We start from the raw sequence: 7,042 nt of genomic DNA, 5'->3' as shown, positions 1-7,042 counted from the left end.
TTTGTGTGTGTGATGTTTTGTGTGTGATGTGTGTGTTGTCTTGGGTGGCCACACAGGGTAAGACACAAAGCATTCCCCTCCTGGAGGAAAAGTGACACAACGTGGCCACTCAGGAGTAACACACAAACAATCCCCCCGCCCCCCCCCCCGAACAACAGTGATGTGTGTGGCCAATCCAGATAATGCACAAACCATTTCCCTCACGGAGCAACAGTGACACTGGGTGGCTAATCCAGGTACTGCACAAAGCATTTCCCTCATGGAGCTACAGTGACACTCGGTGGCCACTCAGGGTAATGCACAAATAATTTCCTTAACGGAGCAACAGTGACACCAGGTGGCCAGTCAGTGTAATGCACAAATCATTTCCCTCCTGGCCCAACAGTGACAGTGGGTGGCCAATTCAGGTCATGCTCAAATCATTTCCCTCATGGAGCAAGAGTGACACCGGGCGGCCCCTTGGAGTAACACACAAATCATTTCCTCACGGAGCACCCGTTGCACAAACTGAGTTTAATAATAATACTAATAAACAAAAAATAGTTTCACTAGAAAAGGCAGATTTTCAGTGATTATAAGGGATAGCAAACGGAAGAAGGCAGATTACTCAGCAAATACAAATACACACACATACTAAGCCTAAGATCTTAAAGAGACTGGATTCAAGAAGTCATTTCCCATCCTAAATGTCTTTTGGCAACTTGAAGAGTTTCTGTAGCTTAGACTTCCCGTTGTTTCTCTTTACAGACTAGACTCCTGTCTTAGTCTGGACTCCCCCCTTCTCATTCCCTTTGTCTCTTCAGGTACTTTCAGCAGCCTTTCTACTGCCCGGCATGATCTGCGTCCGCTCCGACGTCTCCATGGCTCCCGAGACCTCACCTGTGGGAATGCACACCTACCCGTGTCCTACCAAGGGAGACGGCACCAGGAGAGCAGAGGAGAGAGAGCGAGTTGGCGAACACACGAGAAGACGGCGAGTGCGGACGAGGAACTGGAAGCGCCGACCTGGCAGCCGGGTCTGCAGCGGGCAGAGAGCGGAGGCCTGGTTCCGCCTCCTTGGAAAGAGACCCAAGCGGCTCAGGCCCCTCCTGCCGCGTTCCCCTCCGGCGAGAGCTCCGGCACCATTCCTCGCCAGAGCCGCTGCGAGAGCCGAGCCGGAGCCCTCGCTCCACAGCGCTCGACGGGGGCTGGGAATCTCGCCCTCGGCCCTGCCGCCCTCTTCCCTCCCGCCCACACCGGCCCCACGCGCCGCCCAGAGACCGAGTTCCCCCGACCGTCCCCGCTCCGCTCTCGCCCCCGCGGGGGGTCGTCTCCGGGGTGTGATTTCGGTGTCGTGTCCTCTGCCGTCTTGTGTGTCGTGTGACGTGTCGTATGTCGTGTCGTGGGCGTGTGAGACGTCGTGTGTGTCAGTGTGTTTGCCGTCTCGCTGTGTGTGAGTCGTCGTGAGTCGGCGGGTGTGTGTGGGGGTGTGTGTGTGTGGGCGTGGGTGTGACTTGTGTGTGGTGTGTGTCTTTCGGCGTGGGCATGTGTTGTGTTGTGTGTGGTGTGTGGGCGTGGTCGTGTGTTGTGTTGTGTGTTGTGTTTTGTGTGGGGGGGGCGTGTCGTGTGGTGTGTTGTGTGTTGTGCATGTGTCGTGTGTGTGGGCGTGTGTTCTGCGTGCGTTGTATGGGCGTGTGTGGGTGTGTGTTGTGTGGGCGTGTCATGTGTGGGCCTATGTGAGAGAAGTTGTGTGTGTGTGTGAGACGTCATGTGTGTGTGTGTGTGTGAGACGTCGTGTGTCTTGTGTGTGTGTGTCAGTCGTTGTCTGTGTCGTGTGTTTTTCGGTTTCATGTGTGTCAGTATTGTGTGTCGGCGTGTGTGTGTGTGTCGGCATGTGTGCGACATTATGTGTCGTGTGTTTGTGTGTGGACGTGTGTGAGAGCCGTCGTGTGCCTTGCATGTGTGTCGGCGTGTGTGAGAGACGTGTCTCTGTGTGTGAGACGTTGTGTGTCGTGTGTGTGTGAGACGTGGTTGTGTGTGTGTTGTCTTGAGTGTTTTGTTCAGTGTGTGATGTGTTATGTGTGATTTGTGTGTGTGACGGGTTGTGTGTCGTGTTGTGCGCGTGTGCGACGTCTCCCATGATCACGCAGTTTCCATGAGTATTTACTTCATTAAAACATTAAAGAGGGCTCGATCCATATCCACATGAGATCCCGGCGGTCTCTAGCAGACCCCAAGCACTATCCCAGGGGAGGCTCAAGTCGTTTGCTTCCCCAATGTCATTTTTGCCCAGACGGACTCTGTCTTATCCATTCCATCGCTGATTTCTTTACATTCGACCTCCTCATTGATAGACAATCCTACTCCACCACCTTGACCTTTATTTCAGTCTTTCCTAAACAGCACATACCCTTCAACACCCGTAGTCCAGTCATGACGACTATTCCCCCCTGTTTCTGTTATCCCGAGAATATCTGGTTTCACTTCCTGCACCAGTACCTCTAGTTCCTCCATTTTGATACCAAGGCTCCTCGCATTGGTGTACAAACATCTTCATTTTTGCTGTTTGGCCTCACTCACATTCTTTACCCAATGAGGCACGGTCATTCTACAGCCAGCAGAACCTACTAGACTGGTGTCCACACTGACCTTCCTCCTTATAGCCATTCCCCTACCCACGGCTGTATCCTTTCTTACTTTCTTTTCTTCCCTCTCAAGGCTAAAATCCGGCATGGAGATTACCTGGACATCCCTCAACCAACCATCTCCCCCAGATTCCTAGATTAAAGCTCCCTTAATCAGTTGTGCCAGCCTCCATCCTAGAAGTCTGTTTCCTTCCCTACTCAGATGAAGTCCATCCCGAGAGAACTGTCCTCTGTCCAGGAATGCCTCCCAGTGGCCATTCATCCCAAAGCCGTCCTTCTAGCACCACTGCCTGAGCCATCTGTTGATAGTCATAATCTTGTCACGCCTTTGTTGACCTTCTCCAGGAACAGGCAAAATCCCACCACAGATCACCTGAGCCTCGATTTCCTTAAGCGTCTTCCCCCGCCAAGCACAGTCTCCCTTAATCCTTTCCAGCGAGAATCTAGCCGTATCATTTGTTCCCACATGAAGGATAATTAGGGGATTCTTTCCCGTTCCCTTTAGGATCCTTTTCAACCTCACATCTACATCCTGTATCTTAGCACCTGGAAGACAGCACACCCTTCTATTCTCTGGATCAGCTCTGGTTACAGGCCTGTCTAGTCTTCTCAGTAAAGAGTCCCCGGTCACGTAGCCCTGCCTTTCCCTGGTGACGATGCTATTCTCCAGTCTATCCCCTCTTCCCTCTGGCTGCAAGTTCTTTCCATTCCTATTCTCCCTTGTAATCCTCTTCAACCCATCCTGTATCCTCCTGGGGCTCATATTTGGTGTAGTCTCCATTGACTCTTCCCCTTTTCCTCTATGACTAGCTGCTCTTCTCTTCTTTCTTGCCCCTCCACCTTCAGTCACTACCTGTTGAGCCCCTTCTTCAATTTCCAACTCTCAAAACCTATTCCTGAGCTCTATTTCTCCTTCACGAGCCCGTCTTTTCCTCTGCCTGGTTTTTTTTAGTCCCATGCTTCCACTGACCACTTCCCTCACCCAGCAGTCTCCCCTCAGAATTCCCCAGTCCTGCTTCCATCTGCAAGTCAGAGCTTTTCCCTTCAGATACCTCATGTCTTTGCTCCATCATCTGCTCAAACCCCTTTCTAAACTCAACCAGACTTTTCACCTGCATCTCCAAACCTCAGATCTTCTCCTCCATCAGCTCGAGCAGACGGCATTTCATACAGACAAAACTCTGACCAGGTCCCCCCTCCAGGATCATGGACATGCGGCAGCTTCCACAGCCAGTCATCTCCATTGTGTCTTCCACGACACGAGTCCCTTCCACTGCTGCCTCCATGTCTGTCATCGCCTTCCCACCTAAATCCTGTTCACCTGGGAAACACCCAAATCCCACCCCCCACAGGAACAACAAACCCCAGACAAGCACCACAAGACAAACTCCCCCTCAGACTCCCCTGTTTACAGCCCTGTTTGCTGGCTCCTGTGCCACGGCCTGACTGGCTGGCTCCCTTCATAGGGCCCCGAGTCAGAGAAGCCCCAGCCCCGAATCAGGGTTCAGCTTCTCCCCCAGCACAAAGCCCCCACAAGCCTCGACACGTACACACAATACCAACACACAACCAAATACCAACACCTTCTCCCCCACACTATTCACAGCTGTTGGTGGGTCTTGGGGAAACCCTGGTGCACCAGCGGGGGGGGGGGGTGTCTGACGGGGTGGGCTGGGTGGCGGGGGGCAGGGAGGGGGCCCAGCTGGGATGTGGAGGGGTCTGTGTGGTGGGAGCTGTGGGAGGGTAGGGGATTGATTGGTGCTGTGGGAGGAGGAGAGGGAGTTGTGGATGGGGGCGATTGGGTTGTCGGGATGGGGACTGGGTCTGGGAGGGATGTAGGGGAGGGAGAGGCTATAGGGTAGTTGGATCGGGGACTGGGGTCAATGGCATGGCTGTGGGTGTTGGGTTGGGTTGCGTTGGGAGGGGCAGCACCATGGCTGCCCCCAGGGGGACACAGCTTGGCTGTGGGGGGCTGTAGGGAGGGGAGGGGTCTGTAGGGTGGGGCGGCTGCAGCCTGGCTTGGGGAGAGGAGGACGGTAGGGGCAGGGGGGGGATTGTGGAGGAGCTCTGCAACACTGGGGCATTGGGGCTGGTCGGGGCAGTCAGAGGATGGGGAACAGGGGGTTGACTGAGGGCAGGAGGTCCCGGGGCGGTCAGGGAGAAGGGGCGGTTGGATGGGGCAGGGGTCCTGGGGAGCAGGCAGGAAGGAGGGGGGGTTGGATGGGGCGGTGGGGGGTGTTACGGGCTGGGGGATCTGGGGCCCCTCAGGGAACAGAGGGGTTGGATGGGGCCGGAGGCCCAGGGTGGCCGTCAGGGGGCGAGAAGCGGGGGTTGGATGGGGGCGGGGGCCGGGCCATGCCTTGCTGTTTGAGGAGGCCCAGCCTCCCCTAACTGTGCCTCCATACAATTTCTGAAACCCGATCTGGCATCAGGCCAAAGTTTGCCTGCCCCTGGCTTAGGACCTGATTTATGCAAAGACCCATTGGGAGTGTGTGAACATTGCCCCATTTCTGAAACTGGAAACAACACCCTGCACAGGGCTGGGAAAACAGAGCAGAGCACTGGAGCCTGAACCCCCTCGTCAGAGACTGCGATGAAATCCTCTCAGGCATTGGCATCCTGACAGCAGGAGTATCTGGCTGTGTCGACTCTCTCCTCCGGCCCTGAGCGACCAGCACCCCTAGCCAATGCCTGAGATGACGGGGTGTCCAGGATTTCCGGGTTTATGGATCTTGGGTAGCAGATAGAAGACCCCTGGTCAGGGTTCCAGGGGCGGGTCTGTGCAGATTTGTTCTTGTGCTTTTTCAGGGAGTTTTTTGAGCAGATGGTGCAGTTTCTCTTGGTCACCCTGAGTGGGATCAGAGGGGAATGGGCTGGAGAATGTGGAGTTGGAGAGCTGCCCCCCACAGCATCAGTTTCCTCCAGACTCCCAAGGGAAGTGGTGCTTCCTCCATCCCTTGATGAGATGCCTTTCTCGAGTCTGCTTTGGTCCAAAACTCGCTACTGCGCCATACAGGAGGCCTGTGATGTGTAGGGGGCCAGATGAGATGATCTAAGAGTCTCTTCTGGCCTTCAAGTCTCCAAACCTCTGCAAAACCGAGTGTGGCACATTGAGCATCCTCTGATGGTTCCACGTGTGGCCTGCGTGAACCCTTGCACGACCACTGAGTGTGTGGGGGTGACCCAGGGGGAGCAGCTCAAACACGCACAGGAGCCGGCTCGGGGCAGGACATGAGCCCTGCAGGGAAGGGGTGGGGGTGGCAGTGACATCACAAGGGCCTTTTGCAGCACTCAGCTGATTGGTGAAAGGCGGTTGGGAGGCGGTGACCTCACAGAGAGTCCACGACAACGGCCAGGGAGGACAGGCTGCAGGGCAGGGGGATCTCAGAGACCCCCGGGGCTTTGCTGCAGGGAGTCTCCTTCTGGAGGTGTCTCCTTGAGGACTGAGAGAGAATTCAGGGTCTCGTATGTGAGCGCGAGGTGGAGCCTCTCTGGAGTTTTCTCCTTTCCCACTGCTCATTGAGCGAGAAGACAGACGTCCCTGTGGAGAAGGGAAGAGCCCCAGAGAGGTTGGTGTTAGCCGACGGCCACAAGGGTTTAAACACTCACCCACTATTTGCCATGGGGCACTGGCAAAGGTCCTAGATGACCTTATCCTGCCACCCAATGTACAAACTGTGCAATACATTGATGACATCTTAATAGGTGGGAAAACCTCAGAAGAGGTACAGGAGGCTATGAATCAAATCAAAGGAGCACTAGAAGCCCTTAATTTAGAGTTACCAGCTGAGAAATGCCAAGGTCCCTCCCAAGAGATAAAATTATTAGGTACTGTATGGATGGGAGGTCGGAGGTCTGTGCCTAATGACACTGTGCAAGAGCTAAATCAGGCACCCTCCCCTGAAAGTAAAGATCAATTGAGACAGATTTTGGGAACCCTGGGGTTTTGGAGAAAACATGTACCTGGCTTTGCCATTATAGCCAGACCATTGTACAATTTGTTAAAGAAAAGGGCTGCCTGGGAATGGGCTCCTGCCCATGAGGAAGCCCTCAGGCAACTGATAGGGGAGATACACACCTATCAGGCTCTGGGTCCCATACATCCTGAAGCCCCACTCCATTTGTACCTAACTGTGGGAGCCACTGGAATGTCTTATGCTCTCTGGCAAGACAGTGACACTGTTCCCAGACAACCAATTCAGTTTGGTTCCACGTCATGGCAAGGGTCACAGGCTAACTACACGCCTTATGAGAAGGTGCTTCTGGCAGCTTACACAGCCTTGAGAGAAACTGAGGAATTAACTCAGGATAAGGACATCACAATTCACACTCCTCTTCCAACCATTAAACCTATATTGGAAGGGAAAGAGTTACCACCTGGTGTAGCACAAAAGATGACTATCCAAAGATGGGCACTT

The sequence above is a fragment of the Lepidochelys kempii genome, unplaced genomic scaffold (genome assembly GCF_965140285.1).
Source record: "Lepidochelys kempii isolate rLepKem1 unplaced genomic scaffold, rLepKem1.hap1 scaffold_191, whole genome shotgun sequence".
NCBI lineage: Eukaryota > Metazoa > Chordata > Testudines > Cheloniidae > Lepidochelys > Lepidochelys kempii.
The sequence above is the reverse complement of the archived record's forward strand: the minus strand, read 5'-3'. Positions refer to the sequence as shown.